The 20,491-nt window shown below is 42.9% G+C and overlaps 1 protein-coding gene across 37 annotated transcripts in view; it reads right to left on the minus strand.

Annotated features, from left to right (window-relative positions):
• Window positions 1-2,570: 2,570 nt before the first annotated feature.
• Znf70 (zinc finger protein 70) overlaps window positions 2,571-20,491 on the minus strand; it is a 92,386-nt gene continuing 74,465 nt past the window's right edge. For 19 of the 37 annotated variants that reach the window (XR_013434611.1, XR_013434610.1, XR_013434609.1 and 16 more), the window contains 2 exons: window positions 20,020-20,171; window positions 7,086-7,501 (listed from right to left, as the gene is read on the minus strand). The gene's annotated coding sequence lies outside the window, so the exon portion shown is untranslated. The other 18 variants (XR_013434624.1, XR_013434613.1, XR_013434595.1 and 15 more) reach the window with 17 other exon arrangements.

Raw genomic sequence — 20,491 nt, forward strand, 5'->3', positions numbered from 1 at the left:
GGAAGGGGAGGGGGGATAGTAGGGGATAGGAAAGGTAGCAGAATACAAATACAGAATAAAAATTAATATGGTATTATGTAAAAATGTGGATGTGTAACCGATGTGATTCTGCAACTTGTATTTGGGGTTAAAAAATGGGAGTTCATAACCCACTTGAATCAAATGTATGGAAGATGATGTCATGAGCTTTGTAATGTTTTGAACAACCAATAAAAATAAATAAATAAATAAAAATAAAAATAGAAAGCAAGTCAAATAGCAAATTTACAACAGCTTTCAAGCAGTACTGATTTCACAGTGTTATGTGTTTGATTTCTTTCTCAATATCTCTTCAAATTGCCTTTGAATTTAATTCTTACCCACATTCTTCATAATAAAAATATGCTACTGAAATAGAAAAAACAATCAGAGCCAAATTCAGTGAAATTGAGAATTGGAAACAATACACAAGATCAATGTAACGAAGAGTTGATTCTTTGAAAAGATAAATAAGATTAACAAACCTTAGCCAAACTAAACAAAAGAAAGAGAAGACCCAAATCTTGTTAGCTAAGAGATGAAAAAGGAGGTATCACCATAAAACCATCTGAAATCCAGAGGATTCCCAGAATTCATTTTGAAAATTTATACTTCTATAAACTGGAAAATCTGGAAGACATTGACAAGTTTATAAATACATATAACCTACCTAAATTGAGTAAGGAAGATAGAAAAACAATATCAAATAATGCAATTGAAAGAGCAATTAAAATCCTTCCAGGAGAAAACCTCCAGGACCTGATGGAGTCTTAGCTGAATTCTTCTACCAGACCTTTAAGAAGAACTAACACCAGTGTTTCTGAAATTGTTCCATGAAATTGAAAGGGAGGGAACTCCCAAATATTTTTTTAATTTTTATTTAATTGTAGAGGACCTTAATTTATATATGGCACTGAAAATCCAACTCAGTACCTTACACATGCTAGGCAAGCTCTCTACCACTGAGCTACAATCCCAGCCACCAAATATTTTTTATAGCCCTGATACTAAAACCAGATAAAGATGTTCCAGGAAAAAAAACTGCAGACTAATATCCCTGATGAATGTAGGTACAAAAATCCTTAATAAAATATTAGCAAACCACATTTAAAAACACCTCAAAAAGATAATGTTCCATGACCAAGTGGGTTTCATTCCTGGGATACAGGGTTGGTTCAACATATGCAAATCAATACATGTAATTCAACACTTAAACAGAATTAAGGGAAAAAATCACATAATCATCTCAACAGATGCAGAAAAAGGCCTTTGATAAAATCCAACACCCATTCATGTTAAAAATGCTGCGGAAGCTAGGGATCAAAGGAACTTACCTCAACATCATAAAGGCCATTTATGACATATCTAAAGGCAACATCATAATAAATGGAGAAAAACTAAAAGCATTTCCTCTAAAATCAGGAACAAGACAAGGCTATCCACTCTCACCACTCCTATTCAATATCATACTCAAAACATTAAACAGAGTATAGGCGTGTAGGTGGGAGTGGAGCCCCAGGCAGGAGAATGGAGGAGAGGCAAAGAGGATCGGGTTCAAGTAGGAGAGTGAAGGCAGGAGATGGCAATGAAGTGGGGTGAAGGTAGGAGGGGCAGGGATGGGGACAGTATGGTGAAGGGGAGATAGTGGAGGTAAGTGGAAGATGGGGTGGGTGCAGATAGAAGAGTGAGGGTGAAGCAAAGAGAGAAGCAAGGAGGTGAAGGCAGGGTGTAAGGATAGGAGGGTGAAGGTGAGGGGATATGGTGGGGGAGGAGGGTCAAAATAGAGGGAGGAAGGGTGTTGGGTGAGACAGGGGAACCTGGGATGGGAAGAGTGAGGTCCTGACCTGAACCCATCCCAGGGTGGATGCTTATGGGGGCAACCCCTTCCCTCCATGGTATTCAGGGTGCAGGAGTGCCTCTATCTCCCAGATCCACCCACTTGTTTCTCTAGAAAGATACCACTGCCCTTTGTAAGTCCCATGCAACCTTTTCTCTACACCCGTTTATGTAACCCTGACCTGAGTAACCCCCACCTGGATTCAGTTCACTTATCCTCGCTAGAGCATGCTTTCCTCAGTATTCCCAGCGGGTTTGGATTTCCAGGGCTTTTTTAGAGGTTCTCATGGTCTTCCTTTAGCTCTACCCTCTCCCTTAGTGCTGCTTCCCTACAGAGCCCTTCAGAGGACTTAAGGTTCTGACATTTCCCAAATTCAGGGCTTTTGACCCCAACAGGAAATACCTGTTGTTAAATCAGGATGGGGAGCCAGTCGTGAAGGGTTGTGGATTTCCAGACTGCACCTGTGCCCCTTGACCACTATGGGGAATTGTGTGGAGCCAGACGGAGGCCTGGAATCTCTGGGATGGCTTGCAATGCCTGTCAGCTTTTGACTCTTACTTCCTCCCAGTCACTTTTATGGGTAGGGGAGACAGAGTTAGGCTTCTGGAGAGATGTGGAGGATCTTTGTTAGATGAAGAAGTGGGGGAGGGGTTGTCACCAAAGTGGAAGCCACATTCAAGCTCATTCCAATGGGAGACAGTGATCTCTTTGGGTCTTTTGAATTCAACTTCTTCACTCATGCCTGGGGAATACTCAGCCTACACAAACTGTATTTTTTTTAAAGGTGGTGGGGGAATGGAGTCTGGGACTGTGACCCTGTTTTCTAAGTGATCTTAAATCTCTGTGCCCAGGCCATGGTGACCCTAGTGTGCAAGAGAAATAGGCAGTATGCTAGGGCTGCTGTATTTCCTGTATCTGTCCTGCTATTGACCAAACATCTCAAAGCTTGTGAACTAGGGGAACCTGAGGTTCCCAGCTACACAGTTGAAGGAATGAATGAGTGGAGGAATAGTGTAATAGGTACATTCAAATGAAGTCTTGGTATTGTTCCCCATTGGTCTTGGGTTTGCTGCACAGAATGGGGCTAATAAAAATCTTCCATTTTCACATGCAAATGGAGCCTCTCACACTCTTCTCCCTTTGACATTGTCCTTGAGGGACTGTGGATACAATGAAACAAGGAGAAAAACACACACACACACACACACACACACACACACACACACGATGACCATTATTTTAAAGTGACAAATTGTGGGCCTGGGATGTATCTCAATGTCAGAGCACTTGCCTAGCATACAGGAGGCCCTGCGTTCAATCACACACACACACACACACACACACACACACACACACACATACACACACATACACACAAAGTATTGTAAAGTGGAAAGGTGTCACTCAATCTCTGAGAAAACAAACAGGCTGGATGGAAAGTTACAAAAGCCGATGAACTGGCAGGGTTGCCTAGCTATTACTTTCTGAGGCCTAAGCAGCAAGTAGCTGTAGGAGCTAGAAGGGACCTAATTCAAGGCATGGACACAGACTGCACACAGGCTGAGGTAGCAAAGTGCCTGTCCAGTTTGAGAACAGGAAGAAAATGAGTGGTGGGGCGGGGGAGAATAGGGCTGCAGTGAAGGCCAGAGGGATCCTGTAGCACTGGAACTAGGGGAAGAGGCAACTCAAACATTCCGACCTTAATGGTACTAGATGAGAAAATGGAGATGTCGGTGCATATGTCATGACTCTTATGTTCAGTCTGTTGTGGATCTTCTGAACAAAACCAGGATTAGCCTTCTGGAGTCTTGTATACTTGGCTCTTGTGTCTTCAACTTTATCCCACAATATGAATCTACACTCATCAAATGGCACTTATTACTTCTCATTTCCTCCTCTTGGAACAGCAGCTGTTTCATAGGAAACAACCTGGAGAGGCCTCTCCTCTCCCATGTGGAATCAGATACTGATTGATGGTGTCTCCTTTTAACTCCACTCAGGACTGAGTCTGGTATCTTTGCAGAGATAAGACTGCACAGAATTTAATAGGTCATCATCAGGATCTTCCTAGGATCTGTAATTGTCACCTTATATGGCTAAAAATACTTTGCAGATGTGATTAAGGACCTTGAAATGGAGACATTGTCCTGGGTTATTCAGTGGGCCCTAAATGGAATCATGGTTGCCTCAATAAAAAGGAAACAAAGGGCTGGGGATGTAGCTCAGTTGTTGAAGTGTTTGCCTTGCATGCCCAAGGCCCTGGGTTCACTCTCCAGCACCACACACACAAAAAAAAACCATTAAAAGGAAAGCTAAAAGAAGCCTTGAGGACAGAGTTTGGATAATGTAGCTACAACCCAAAGAATGCCAGCAACATCCCATATAGCTGTTGAAGACATGGAAGTGGATTCTGTCCTGGAACCTCCAAAAGTAACCAACACTGTAGATACCAAAATTTCAACCCTTAAACCTCATTTTGGATTTCAGGCTCCCAGAACTATAATAAAATAAATTGCTGTTATTCTAAGCCCCTTATTTTGTGGTAATTTTTTACAGCAACAGTAGAAATTTAATATACCTGATATCAGACATTTTGGACATCCTGTCTATGTATTATACCCTTTTCATTTGTGCTGCACTTGCCTCCTTAGTGCTATTGCCCTCTCATCTTGGTAAACCTTGCATGTGTAGGAAATTGTTTTTTTAATATTCTCCAGTATATTCACTTTGGTTTTATAAGTGACACGTTATGTCTGTGAGAATTATCATGTTTGTCTCCTAATTTGCAACAAACCAGCAACTTATATCTATTGATTGGTTGAATGGGCAGGTTCTTCTAGAACAAATTAAGTGGTGATTCCTGCTTCATGGGGTGTCTGGAGGCAGGTATCACCTGCTAATTGCAGAGGAGAAACCTTTTGTTTGCTTCTTGGAGGGAGCACCTGGAATCTTCTTATAGGAAGCAGCCAGTGCCTTCTAGCTTTTTAAGGGAAATTATTCTCTCATTATACCCCAGGTGATGAGGCCTAGTCCCCAGTCCAGTGCATATCATCCATCTGGTGGGTGTCTGACATGATTGTTTACACACAGATTTTTTAATTTTTGTTGTTGTTCTCACAAAAATATTTATTCAAGCATTTGTTTAAGCTTAGAGTTTCTTTCTTTAATTGGAGATATTTCTTTGCTCCCATTCCTTAATAATTTTAAGTATAAGACACAAGATTTGCAATGAGAGATTTTGTGTTTTACTGACATATAATAATGGAGTACAGTGTGATTTTTCAATACATGTTACAATATGTAATAATCAGGTGAGGGTAATTGGTGGATCAACTTTTATCCTTCTTTTTGACTCACAGGTATTTTATTGTTGTTTTTATCCTCTGATGATATGCAGAATTTGAAAGGTGCCCAGAAGGAAAGGCACATAATTGAAATCCATTCCTCCCAATTCCTGAGGGCTTTCCCCAGTGGACCAGAGGCTCACATGCTCAAAGTTTTCAAATGTATCATATATTATGTTGGAAATGCTTTTTATGTTTCATCTTCCCTAGGGCTTTTCATTCCCAGCACTTTGGCTGAGGGAAGTGAATTTCCCACTTGTTGAAGAGTCAATGATATGGATGCTATGCTCTTGGGCCCAGATCCTCCTTTAGGATTGAAGGGTGGATGTGGTTCCCACATTGGCTGAGATGGAGCCACAGTGCAACAGGAGGGGTGGAGCTGTAGCAGGATGAGCCCTTCAGACCTCCCTGCCTGAGGTGTGGGTGTCCTAAGGATCTGCCTCCGCTTTCCAGCTGTGTCCTGGGAAGAAACTGAGCTTGTCATGGTTCTTGAGGTCATCATGAACTCTTTGGGAGCCCTTTAATGACACCTTTGCTCCACAGTTCTCTGTGGAGGCCAGGATTATTTTCAGTGCCGCTCTGCCTTCTGAGACTCTTGCTTCCCAAACCCCATTTTTGTCCCTGCTCTCTACACAGGGGTCAATCTCTAGCTCCATCCCTACTCTCTCTTTCCGCTTTATCCTTTGCTCAGGCCCATACACATCCACATCTAACTTGGTGACTTCCCAGGGAGAGCCAGAAGTGTCATACCACATTACCTTTTCCCCTAATCCTGTACCTTCTCTTCCCTTGCACTGGGGTTGATGCCAAAAGCACTCCATGATAAACCTCTATGTGCTCATCTTGGCCTTAGTCCCTGTTCACAGGAGACCTGGCTTGTGACAGTTGTTACCAGTGAATCAGGTGGGAGAGAGAAGACTAGCCAGATAGGAAATGGGTCCCTAGGCAACTTCAGGGCAGCAGAGCACTACCAGAAGCTGTAGATTTTTTTCCCCCCAGTACTAAAAATTGAAACCAGAGGTGCTTTACCACTGAGTCACATCCCATGTATTGTGCCCCTTTTATTCTTTTATTTTGAGACAGGTTCTTAATAAATTGCTTAGGGCCTTGCTAAATTGCTGAAGCTAGCCTCAAACTCTCATCCTCCTGGCTCAGCCTCCCAAGCCACTGGGATTACATATGTGTGCCACCATGCCCAGCTCCACAGCAGCGTTTTGCTGAAAAACTTGCAAAAAAGGTTATTTTTAAATCAGGACATACTGACCTGAAGTTCACAGCCTCTCCAAAGAAAGAAAAATGCCTGATCTATGTTTTGATTGGACTAAATTCTTTATGAATGCCTCCTGGATACTTAGTTCCTTACTCAAGATTGGGCTGGGGGCTGACTTCCTTAAACATATAAATCCATATAAACCCCTAGACAATAGCCAATCACTGGCAACCCTCTTGGTTCCCCTTCTAGGTGAGATTTGCTTTGCTTTGCTTTGCTTTAATAAATTCTTAAACTTTGCTTTTACCCATTGCTGTCTGTCAATTTCATTCTTTGATTGCAAGACAAAGAACCTACCCAACTCCCAACTCTGTGCTTCATGGTACAGCAGGAGAATGTTCCTGTTTGCCCTGGACCAAGAGGTTTCTCCAGGATATGGATCTTTCAGTGCTAAAACTAGGACAGTCCTGGGACCAGGAGTATCTCAGAAAAGAGACACTGAGGTAGAATTCTAAAGCAATGAAGACCCCAATATGGTTGTGGGTGGCAGCGAGTTGGGAAGACAAATTTTGCCAAAATGGAGTAATGTGATTATGTAAACTTTTACTGGTGTTTAATATGGATGCTTTCCTGTAGGAGTGAATGCAAAAAAAAATAAAAAAACATGAGTCAGGCATTTGAGAAAAATGAAGAAAATGATATTTTAAGGAACATGGAACCTATTCCACTAGTGCCCGTGTTCAAGCAGTTTGGTAGCACTGTGGCCAAGCATGATTGATGATTTGCAAAAGGTAAAACACTGCTTATACAGAGGTGTTTTTCTATGATACATTTTTTTTAATGGAAAAATCTTTAAAATCAATTGGTAGCAAGTATCTGTTATTTAATATAAAAACATCAATATTAAATATTGCACTCATTTTCAAAATTAATATTTAGACTATACAAGATAAAATAAACTGCATCTAATTTAAACTATGGAAAGAACAAGCAGGAAGTTGCTCCTGTACATTGACCTTAATGCTTCATTCGTGCTTCCCATTACTCAGGAAGCTCCAGATCCTCCCAGCCGCCAGGTGTCCATACAGGACTCTGCAAAACAGAAACAGGTACAAGGTCACTGGGGAGACACAGAGAAAAAGTAGGGTCTCACTGCGGGGGAGTAGTATAGGAATAGAACGCTCCTCAGGCCCTGAAAAGTGACCCTGGGATCTGACCTTCCCAGGGGTTCAGGTCAGGGAGCACTGAGACCTGTTTGCTGTCCTCTGCTGAGGGTATTGACTGTGGGCCCAATGTCTACAACTGTCCTCCAGGAGCAAAATCTCCTGTGCATACACCTGTGTATACAGCCTTCAGGGGCTGCTCCCATGGACAGTGAACTTGAGGCAGAGGAAAGAGTGGTTTCTATGACCCTGGAATGGAAAGACCTAGACCCACACACCTGGCCACCTGAGGAGCAGGAGATCTGATAACTCGGGGGGAGGCGAGACTGTGTCCCTACATCCATGAAATCCCAGGATACATCACGTGACCCACATGGAATTCTTTATTAATTCCTGGAATTCTTTATTATTTTCCCCTAACACTGTAAAACTTCTTATTTACACCCTTATCAAACTTGTTTTTTTTAATATCCTTTGCTGTGGTTTAATATATATCTCATTATTTCAAAATGTTCCAGTGGGAAAATGGTTACTGAGGACAATACTTTTTTAAAGAGTGATAAAATTTATTATATTTTTTATTAAATTATAAAATCAGAAAATACATAAAATCAAGGTAAACAACTTATGATCTGGCTCTTTTAACTCACTCATATGAGCAATGCATTGCATTGCTTCAGGTGCTTGCTTTGTTCAAATTTGACAAATGTACAAAAATTTATACCATTCATCTCTAAATACAAAACCCTTCAAACCTCAGAGAAATAGTACCATGAGGTGAACCCAGGCCCCCACAAGTCTCCACAGAAGATGAGGTCCCCAGAGGCATGATGAAATCCCACCTGTTCTTGGGTCCTGTGGTGTTCCCAGATAGCACGACTTGCTAAGTGCCTATAGCACTCAAAGCTGAACCAAGAGGGCTGTCCTTCCTGCAAGAGCAGGAGCCACTCTCCACCCCACATTCTTCTAGGAGGCTTGAACCACACAAGGTCAGGACAGCTTTCCAATGTCTCCCCATACCTAATGACTCACTGGCCATACTTCCTGTTGGCTTTAGTGGGCTGGGCAGGCACAGCTGGTTACCAGAGAATGAGAGGTTGTACAACATTGATGGCATTTCACAAATGACACAATGAGTAGCACCCTCAGAATTCATGCACATGTTGGATCTACCAGTTCTTACAGCCTCTCCTAGTTAAAGCAGCTATGGGAGGTTTGGCCTGACAGGAGTAGGAGAAGCTATGGAATGGGTATCCATTTCCTGGGACATGAGGACAATAAATGTAGTCACAAACACAATGCTGTGTAACAAAACCCATGAACACAAAGTTTCTTACTACTATGTCATTAAATGGTAAAATAAATATATTTTTTCTTTCTTTTTCCTTTTTGTTTTTTCATTGTTTGTGATTTCATGCTCCCTTCCCCTGGCTTCAAAGCAACAGGTGTAAACCAATTGTTCCCAAATACTGGCTCTGATTGGGTCGGACCTGTAGTATTGTTGCATACCTGGAGAGTCTTCCTTTTCACTATGGAGTCACTGATATTCTCTACAAGTAAATCTTTAGAAACACAAATATAAACAATGAGTTATTTGAACTTGGTGCTCCCTATACCAGTTGAAGATATGCAGGCTCACATAAATCTCATAGCTCTTTCCTCTGGGTGGTAAGTTGCGCTCTGGGCTCTACAGACTTGGAGGCCTTCATCAAGACATTGCAATCAGTTGCAAACCTTCAAGGGAAATAGAGGAGCTGAATAAATTATCTTTCAACTTCTCACTTCCACTAACCCATTATGATTCTAACTTCCAAACATACAAACCTGAATTTTCAACTTTGCTTCAGATGCATTGAGATTTATGAGTTCAATGGACAGACCCCAGGCAAGGCTCAGAAAGCAACTGCCTACAAGAGGTTGGAATATTCTCTTGAGGTTCCAAATGTTTGATTTCATTTATTTAAATTAAATTAAATATAGGTAGCAACCATGGAGGACTTACACATTGAATGGCAATAACCTAAAGTCCAAAGATGGGGAAGACATAACCTCCCTTCCCTTGGCTTTCCCTTTCAGAGTAGTTTGCTAACCTGATCCAATTATTCACTAACAAATGCACTCCAAGAACATGCACAAGAGCCAGCATTTTATGAGTTCCTGGATATGCTAAAACAATGAGGCTAAAGTCCAGGCCCATGTGGATTCCCAATAGTGCCCAGGAAAACCTATCAGGAAGTGATGAGCCCAGTGAGAGCTGAGAGGCAGGGGAAACAATGTTGTCTTCAGGAGCCTACCTTTATCCTCCTGAGCCTGGGTCAGAGCCTGAACATCCACCTGTCTTGGGGTGGGGCACAAAAGGACAGAAGAATTAAAGAGGGGACTTTTCCACACCTGAGGAAGATCCAAGCCCGGGGTATTTTAATCAGATACTCCTGGAACTAAGACAAGCTGACCAGGACTAAGCTCAGGAATGAGGAGGAATAAAAAGTATATGGGTCCTGCCCATGTAGTGACTGCCCAGGGCCAAGACCCCTCTACCCATGAATGAAGGACATAGACATAATTTAAGGCTGTCAATTCTAGGATATGTCAGAGACACTTTCAAATTGATGTCCTCTGAACCATTCAAGGGAGCAGGCAAGGACCACCTGGAGAGTGAGATGAGCCCATATCGCTGACCTGAGCTCACCTTGTAGTAGAGCCCATGTATTCAACCCCACACTGCCATTAGAATGTGCTACAACTGCACTGACCAAACACAGTTTAAATACGTTTTTAGGCCAGACAATCCTTAGCCAGCACTCTCTCCATGAGAACTGATTGTCTGAAAACTTTGAGAAGCAATAAAAGGTGGACTTCTGTCCCAGCATATGGAATTTCAGTCTTAGGACCAACCCTGAAGTCCATCACTATAAACTTAATTCCTGCCAGTTTAGACCAGAGATGTGGGCACCTGACTCCTTTTCTCTAACTCTCACTATTTTCTGTGGGTATAACTGTCATCATTATAATCATTACTATCACACAGGGAGATAGAAAAGACATGCACATGAAGAAGGCTTCTCTCTCCTGGCTTTTAAGAGACAATTGTGCAATGCTTATGTCACCTATAAGAGTCACATCTTGCTCATAATTGTATGACTTGCTCAGATAATGATGTTAACCTGATTCTGTAGATCTGCAACCTTGGCATTCACCTTCATCCCAGGAGATGGATTCCTTTATGTCTTCCTCCAGCCAGGTAACTGTTGTCCTTCATAAGGTCTATACTATGCTCTGCCCTTCTTCTCTCTCTCATGGAATCCACTGGACAGCTCTCCATAAATTCATGGAGCCCAAGGGGTGGTAACACTGGTTTTTATCTCTAATCACACACAGCAGAATTATTAGTGAGCTATCACCTAGAAATTCAAGATTTCTAGGATAATTTTGTCTCAAGTCCATGGTTTCTGAGGGTAACTAAGTGAAATTTGTAAATAAAATAGAAATTTGTAAATATTAGAGTCTTATATATTTACAAATTTCTAATATTTACAAATTTCACTTGTTACCCTCAGACTCTAATTATTTTATTTACAAATTTCACTTAGTTACCCTCAGAAACCATGGACTTGAGACAAAATTAACCTCATCTTGTTTTTAAGGGGAAACAATTTTGAGACAAAATTACCGTCATCTTATTTTTATGGGGAAAATATTCACACCTATAGGGTGATCAAATTTTATTAAAATTCAATATTTTCCACAAAAAAAAATGTTGCCAAAGTAAACTCAAATCATTGCTTGGCTTATTTTATATTCACTTAGACTTAGAACTATGTTGACCTTGTTTCATTGTAAAGATCTCAGAAACAACCAAGGAGATATGATGGAGATTCTTTTCCTTGGCTGCATTTATCTCTCTCCACCTTGCAGTGAATGACTTCCCCTTAGTCCTGAAAGGTTAATAAAATAGGTACTTGTCACTCTGTTTTTCTATATGCTTAACAAAACACTGTTGAAATCTTGTTCCCAGGATGTGTTGTCCCCAACTGTGAACTCTTTGCTAATCTTGTTCCCAGAATGTGCTGTCCCCAACTGCCAAACTGCAGGATGCACTCCCTCACTCGGTTGCAGGCAAACTGCCCACTCACCCTGACCCATCAATGAACTTCCCTCCCTGCCCTCTCCAAGAAAAGTATATAAGCTCTGCTCAAGTGGTTCTCAGGGCTCTATCTCTCTTTGCTATAGAGAGAGCCCTAGCATGCTGGTCTTCAAATAAACCCACCCTTCTGCTGTTGCATAAGACAGTCTCTTGTGGTCTCTTACTCTGACGTTTCGCTGGACCCTTACTTTTGGTGCGTTGGCTGGGAAGTGCACATCGCCGGACTGGGAGACCTCAACAAGACTCCTTTAGGGGGGTAAGTAAGGCGCCTTATCTTCTTCTTCTTCTCCTCCTCCTTCTTCTCCTCCTTGTTTTTCCTTTGCAATCGCACAGCTTCTGGTTTTTGGCTCAGAGAAGAGCGAAAGCTCCCAGAGCTTCTGGTTTTTCGGTTTGGGTTGGCATAGTGTGGTTGCTAGCGGAGAGCGTAAGCTCCCCCTGACAGTGGTGGACAGACGTGTCCCTGAAGCCACAGACCACATCTCTCAAGGGACGCTTTGAGAGACTCTGGGGGGAACGGAGGTGCCCCCATCTGGGAGGGACGGAGGTGCCCTCATCTGTATTCTGCTGCCAACCCATCTGGTCTTGCTGGCAATTCTTTCTCTCAGGTTGAATTCACTGTCTGTTTTTAATCTTTGCCTCTGAACTTGTGGTACACGTTTACTGTTTACTGTGTGTCTGTGTTTGTGTCACATTTGTATTGTCCCTGTCTTTGTTCAAGTAACTTTCATTATGGGACAGAGTCATTCCACAAATCTGTCCCTGACCCTTGATCACTGGACTGAAGTCCACTTAAGGGCTCAGAATCTTTCTTTTTCAGTAAAACGCTGGACCTGGCAGACTCTCTGTGCCTCAGAATGGCCCACCTTTGGAATTGGATGGCCTCCAGAAGGATCTTTCTACTCCCCACTAATTTGAAAAGTCAGAGATATTGTCTTTGTCTTTCAGCCGGGACCACATAGCCATCCAGATCAACAGCTGTATATCTTAACTTGGCAGGACCTCTGTGAATCTCCTTCTCCATGGGTGAAGCCTTTTCTTATCCCCGCTCCTACTCCTCCTCCCACGATTCTATCTCTCAAACCCTCTGCTCCTTCTCCACCCTTTGTTCTCCCTGAGTCTCAAGATTTGACTCTGCTGGACTCTCCTCCCTTTCCTTATCCCCTGCCTTCATTCCCCAACACCCAACACACTGTAAGTGATTCCCCTGCTGCTGACTCAGCTTCTCCACCACTGGAGGAGGCTAAGCCGGCCCAGTGCCCTCCAGATGACTCCCCCACGGCACACACAGCCCCTCCTCCCTTGGAGGAAGCTGGCCCGGCTAAAGGAACTCGCCGGCAGTGAATGATTAAAAACCCTGAAGCCCCCATGATACTTCCCCTCCATCCTTATGGGCCAATGATAGAGGATGGTCATGGTGGAGAAATGCAAGCCTACCAGTATTGGCCTTTCTCCTCTTCAGATCTATATAACTGGAAAAACAACAATCCCCCTTTTTCCGAGGACCCCACCCGGCTCACAGGTCTGATTGAGTCATTGATGTTTTCACAACAACCTACTTGGGATGACTGCCAACAACTCCTAGGCACTATCTTCATGACAGAGGAAGAAGAGAGAATCCTCCTGGAAGCAAGAAAAAAATATCCTTGGACCAGATGGGTGACCGACACAACTTCCCAACATAATCGAAGCCGACTTCCCCTTGAACTGACCCAACTGGGACCCCAACACCTTTGAAGGTAGGGAGCATCTGTCCACTTATTGCCGGGCTCTAATAGCGGGTCTCCGAGCAGCCACTAGACGGCCAACTAATTTGGCCAAGGTAAGAGAGATTATTCAAGGGCCTGATAAATTTCCATCTATGTTTCTAGAGAGAATTATGGAGACATATAGGAGATATACTCCATTCCATCCTCAGGTAGGAGATCAAAAGGCATCTGTCATGATGGCCTTTTTTGGGCAAGCTGCCCTGGATATAAAAAAAAAAGTTACAATGCTTAGATGGATTACAAGATATGACTTTGAGAGATTTAGTCAGAGAAGCTGAGAAGGTATACTATAAGAGAGAAACTAAGGAAGAGAAGGAAGCAAAGGGAGGATGAAAGAAGCAAAAGACAGACTGAGGCATTGACTAAGGTCCTGGTCATAACAACAAATAGGCCAGAAGTTAAGAGACAGGGAGACAGAAAGGGATACCTGGGTCCACGCCAGAAGCCACATCTGGCCTCAGATCAATGTGCCTACTGTAGAGAAAAAAGACACTGGGCCAAAGAGTGCCCTAGAAAGAAATAGCCATGCTAGCCAGCCATTCTAAATCTGGAGGATGACTAGGAAAGTCGGAGCTCGGATCCCCTCCCCGAGATCAGGGTAACTTTTGAAGTGGAGGGAACCCCAGTAAACTTTGAAATGGATACAGGGGCAGTATACTCAGCCCTTAAGGCCCCATTGGGCCCTCTATCAACTAAAAGGTCTCAAGTTCAAGGGGCTAATGGCAGTAAATATTGGGCTTGGACAACTGAAAGGACCATGGACCTGGGAAAAGGAAAAATCCATCACTCCTTCCTCCTTCCTAGTGATCCCAGAATGCCCAGCCCCACTGATGAACAGAAATCTGTTCATCAAACTCTTAAAACTCTTAAATAACTTTTAACCCTGAAATCCCCCAAATGGAATTTCTAAATCCTTCAGTAAAAACTCCTATAGTCATGGCTTTAACTATGTCAGTAGAAGATGAACATCAACTCTTCACACCCCCCCAAGACTGATCAAACAGGCAAGCTATCCCAGAAATGGATAACAGATTACCCAGATGCCTGGGCAGAAACTGCTGAATTAGGCCTAACTGTAAAACAACCTCCAATAATGGTGGGGTTAAAAACCTCCCTCCCCAATTAATATTAAAAAAATATCCTCTGAACAAAGAAGCTAAAGATGAGATAAGGCCCCATATTCAGAAATATCTGGCCTTGGGGGTCCTAAGGCCCTGTCAATCGGCCTGGAACACTCCCCTGCTACCAGTAAAAAAGCCAGAAACTGGGGACTATCGCCCCATTCAAGACCTAAGAGAGACCAACAACAGAGTGTAGGACATTCACCCCAAAGTACCTAACCCGTACAATCTGCTTAGCACCCTGCACCCTGAGCAAAAATGGTATACTGTCCTAGACTTAAAAGATGCTTTCTTTTGCTTGCCTCTGCATAAAGATAGTTGCTGTTTGCTTTTGAGTGGGTAGACCCAGAAACCGGAACATCTGGTCAACTAACTTGGACCAGACTCCCACAGGGGTTCAAAAACTCCCCCACTCTCTTTGATGAAGCTCTCCACAGAGATCTCAACAACTTCAGAACTACGCACCCTGAAGTCACCCTGCTTCAATATGTGGATAACCTCTACTGGCAGCCGATACCAAGTAAAACTGTGAGTCTGGGACCCAAGCACTATTATCTGAGCTTGCTCTACTCGGGTATAGAGCTTCTGCCAAAAAGGCCCAAATTTGCCAGCAAGAAATAATCTTCCTGGACTATTCCCTTAGGGGCAGTAAACGATGGCTCACAGAGCCCAGAAAACAAACTGTTGTGCAGATATCACCCCCATCTAACAAGAGGGCAAATGAAGAGGCTAAATTGGCAGCCCTAAATGGAGTAACCCTGTTAACACTCCACACTGGGGGAACATAAGAACACTGACACTGAACTCATTGACTTTACTGAGCCCAGCCTGCAATTTCAGAAAGCCCTACACTACATTAAAAATGTACATCAACTCACTCACCTTGGTTCAAAAAATTGCAAGCATTCCTAAAGGATCAAGAACAGAGTTTTCCACTAACCGGCTCAAAGCAAAAGGAAATAGCTGAACGGGTAACAAAAGCCTGTCGGGTCTATCGATTGGTTAATGCTTACCCTTCCAAGCTCCCTGTAGGAAGGCGCCTTTGAGGGACCAGACCAGGACAATTTTGAGAAGTGGACTTTACTGAAATTAAGCCAGCAAAGTATGGACTTAAATATCTCCTAATCTTTGTAGATACATTTTCAGGATGGATTGAAGCCTTCCCCACAAAGAAAAGAAACGGCAAAAATGGTGGTCAAGAAGATCCTGGAAGATATTTTTCCAAGATATGGCCTGCTTAAGGTAATAGGGTCTGATAATGGACTGCCGTTCTTGGCCCAGGTAAGTCAGGGGTTAGCCAGGACCCTGGGGATTAATTGGAGGTTACATTGCACTTATAGACCCCAGAGCTCAGGATAGGTAGAAAGAATGAATGGAACCATTAAAGAGACCTTGACAAAATTAAGCTTGGAGACCGGCATAAAAGATTGGACTATGCTCCTGCCTTATGCACTGTTTCATACAAGAAATACTCCCTCTGTTTCTTTGTGTAACCTCACCCCCTATGAAATTCTCTATGGTGCCCCTCCTCCAGTAAGGGACCTGACCCCAACTCTAAGACCTAACGATTCCTTTCATACCCCCTTGCTTGACAGACTTAAAGCTCTTGAAAGAACCCAGCGATACCTGTGGAAACAGCTGGCCACTGCCTACCAACCTGGGGAAGAAGGGACTCCACACCGATATCAAGTGGGAGACTTCATCTATGTAAGATGACATCAGGTGTCATCCCTGGAACCCCGCTGGAAATGACCATACCAGGTGCTACTTATAACACCTACAGCGGTAAAGGTAGACGGAATCACTTCCTGGATCCATGCCTCTCATCTCAAGCCTGCGCCCTGTCCAGACTCTGGCTGAGAATTGGAAAAGACTGGTAACCCTCTCAAATTGTGTATTCACCATGTGGATAGGGCTATAGATTCTCCCCTTGACCACCAGTAGTCCTAACCCTCATCAGCCCGTTCAGCAGCAATGGCTGATCATAAATCCTACTGGACAGGAAGTATCGTCTATCTCGCATACAGCGCCCTTAGGGACCTGGTGGCCATCTCTCCACCCAAACATTTGTCAGTTGGCTATAGGTCTTTTCTATTGGGTATCCCTGATGAGGAAGATCCCACTAAAATTCCATTAAATCCCTTCCGTAACATAGATAATAGAAACAAACATTATGGATGTAGGGACACGAGAGCCAGATGCAGGCTGGCTAACCTAGATTACTATGTTTGCTTGGCAGACTATCAAAGCCACAAACAGTCACGGCTGTGTGGGGGAAAAACCGACTTCTTCTGTAAGTCATAAGGATGTAAACATACAGGGGCTACCTGATGGAACCCAAACCTCCGCCAGTTCTCAGAACATTGCCCCCTTGCTGAAGTAACAGGTACTGAGGTATCTCTCCACCCATTCACTCCTCTCTTTTCCTCTCAGTGCCCACGCTGGGTCCCACCAAGTCCTCTTACCAACTAACCCAAAGCTCAAACCAGCTGAGGAGAGCCCTCAGACCCCTATCCAAGATGTAATGAAAATGGCCTTTAAAGTTGCTTTGTCATCACTGAAAACAGGTTACTAAAAATTTAAAGTCCCTCACAGGCTTTTTGGGATACTCACTCCAGTCTTCCCCTCTGCTCTATCTGTTCTACTACTCAAGTTTTTGTTGCTAGGAAAATCCCAAACCTCTTTCCCATTATTCTTTTACATCTCTCCTTCCTCATTCTCAGATCCACGGAGCTGCTCTCAGCACCGCCTTCCCCGTCCTCCCCCTCTGTACCAGGCTCACAGAAAAGTCTTAACTGACCTTCTCCAGAAGTCCTCACCATGGCTGACTTTAGGACTTTCAGCAAAAGAGTCCCTATAAAAGAGTTCAGTATAGATAAACTTCCTCTTTTCATGTTGCCCTGTTTTACTTGGCCACTGGCTGGAAAAATCAGCACTCCTAAGCTAGACACCCCCTTACTAGTTTTTCACAAAATATGTGAACAGGGCCTCTGGCCTTGAGTTGAGGCTTCACAGAGATGGCTACATTTCTAAGATAAAAAAGTTATCAACTGGGCTCCATGGTAACAGCTGGCAAGGAAAAAAAAATTCTCCCCCTCCCAGGTGTCCTTGAAAAGCTAACTTGCCTAGAACAGAGAAAAAAAATAACAGAAACAAAAACTGCTTTTTGTGAACTTCTGCAGACTGGAAACTTCTGAGCCCCTTCCCTTACATGCTGAGTACAAAATTCTAAAACTACCTAAACTTGGGGTTCAAGGGATTAATTGATTACAACAGAAGCAATGCCCTCTGAATCCGGTTGCAACCAAATAGAACTGTTTCCCTGTCTTCAGTGCTATCTTAGGTGCCTTGCCTTATCCGTCCCTACAACAGTATAATTCTATATACTTAAACATTATTTATGTTTTCATAAAATGGTCAACAGATGTGATTAATTATGTAATGGTGCAGATGTTTCCCAGAGTGCTCTATCATGACGCAGGTTCATTTAAAGATCAAACAGGGGGGCATACAACCTGGTTCCGCCGGGAACCTGTATCCCTCACTTTAGCCATCTTATTAGGAATGGGAATTGCTTCAGGGGTGGGCACAGGGACCACTGCCCTGGTCCGTAGGACACAACAAATGACCCAATTAGAAACAGCAATGGACCAAAACTTAAAAATATTAGAAACCTCCATCACAGCTTTGCAGGAATCTTTAACCTCTCTCTCTGAAGTTGTTTTACAGAACAGGCGAGGGTTGGACCTCCTCTTTATGAGAGAAGAGGGCCTTTGTGCTGCATTGAGGGAAGAATGTTGTTTTTATGCCGACCATACTGGAGTTGTAAAAGAATCTATGAGTAAACTAAAAAGACGCCTTGAAGAGCGTCAGAGAGAGAGAGAGGCCCAGAAAGGGTGGTATAAATCTTGGTTCACACAGTCCCCCTGGTTAACTATGCTTTTATCAGCCCTGGCCAGTCCTCTAATAATTCTTATATTGTTGCTAACTCTAGGACCCTGTTTGCTCAATCGTGTAGTTTCCTTTCTCCAATCCCAAATTGGACAAGTCAAACTTATGGTAATCAGACAACAATATACCCCATTAGCAGACACAGAATGTGACACCCCGCAATGATCACTTTTATGATTAAAAATAGCCAGAAGAAAAAGTGGGGAATGAAAGGTTAATAAAATAGGTACTTGTCACTCTGTTTTTCTATATGCTTAACAAAACACTGTTGAAATCTTGTTCCCAGGATGTGTTGTCCCCAACTGTGAACTCTTTGCTAATCTTGTTCCCAGAATGTGCTGTCCCCAACTGCCAAACTGCGGTTGCAGGCAAACTGCCCACTCACCCTGACCCATCAATGAACTTCCCTCCCTGCCCTCTCCAAGAAAAGTATATAAGCTCTGCTCAAGCGGTTCTCAGGGCTCTATCTCTCTTTGCTATAGAGAGAGCCCTAGCATGCTGGTCTCCAAATAAACCCACCCTTCTGCTGTTGCATAAGACAGTCTCTTGTGGTCTCTACTCCGACATTTCGCCAGACCCTTACAGTCCTTCTAGAAAGGAAGCTCAACCTGATGTTCAGTACCTCAAGCAAACCTCTTTTTCACCATACATTTTATAGTATTTCTGTTCAGTGCAACAAAACCATGACCAGAGTAAATGAGGGGAGACAGATTTTTCACATACAAAAGGCATGTGCTACTCTTAGTAACATTATCAATTATTAGACCTCCATGGAGAAATTTGGAGTGAATTTCCCCAACTCTGCCTTCAGGCTCTTTCTGTTAGATTTCTACTAGAACTGTGGCTGTACCAGGGTTTCATTACAAAGGAAATACCCTTCCCAGCACTCCATGTTCAAACTGGGTTGGATAAATTAATTCTAAGGTCTTTTTGAGAAAAGGGTTATGTATTAAAAAATTGTCAAGAATAAAGAATTATGACTAATCAAATGCCAATAACAAGTATAGAGGACTGCTGACAGGTGATTCATTATAAAATGAAGTTGCTACTAGCTCATTAACAGGGATTATGAAACACATCTTTGTCCCCTTTATATCCTGGGAACATTGTCCTGGTTTTTGATGTGATATTTTCCATGTTAATTGAGGTATACTTGACATGCAGTAAATTGCACACATATAGAATGTATAATTTGATTAATTTATATCTATTTATAATCATGCTGCAATAAAGATAGCATTTTTATTGAGAACATTCACACTGGCGACTAAGGGAATAAATATTTAGTAAAATACACAAAAACCCACACACAGACACAATCAGAATAATATCACACAAATGCATACACAGACACACTGCTTCCCTGAACACATATCCTCATACCACCTAAAGGGAACAAGTTGCTTTCAGAGGAAATGAAGAATGGCCATCAGTTCAACTGGAAAATCAGTTCCTACCACCATACCCCAGTCCTTATCCATGGCAGACAGTTGGAATCAGGGCGGCTCTCCACATGAAAGTCAGCAAGACAGTTCCACCTTCCTCATCATCTAGACAATTTATCAGCAAGTGAGTGATTCCACAGTGCATACCATTTTCAGTTCCTCTTGCATCCACCTGCAATTACAGAGAAAGGATCACTAATGTGGACAGTCCATCCTGATTCTCTTCTTCATTTTGTGACATTAGGAAAACAGATGGAAAGCAGGTCAAGTCAGAGGAACCCAAAGGCAAGGACAGATCAAACCTACTTTCGCCAAGACATCACATCTTCCCGGGTGACGTATATCTAAAGTCTCTTGTGGTTGGAAATTACAAAATTATTTTCCAGGGAGTTGCTGAGGAAAATGCTTTCAACTATACACTTTAAAATGATCATGTGATTTTTAAAAATTGTCTTGAATTTGGTATCAATAGACTCTTCACCAAGGAAACTG

This window comes from Ictidomys tridecemlineatus, chromosome 2, assembly GCF_052094955.1.
Source record: "Ictidomys tridecemlineatus isolate mIctTri1 chromosome 2, mIctTri1.hap1, whole genome shotgun sequence".
In the NCBI taxonomy this organism is placed as follows: domain Eukaryota; kingdom Metazoa; phylum Chordata; class Mammalia; order Rodentia; family Sciuridae; genus Ictidomys; species Ictidomys tridecemlineatus.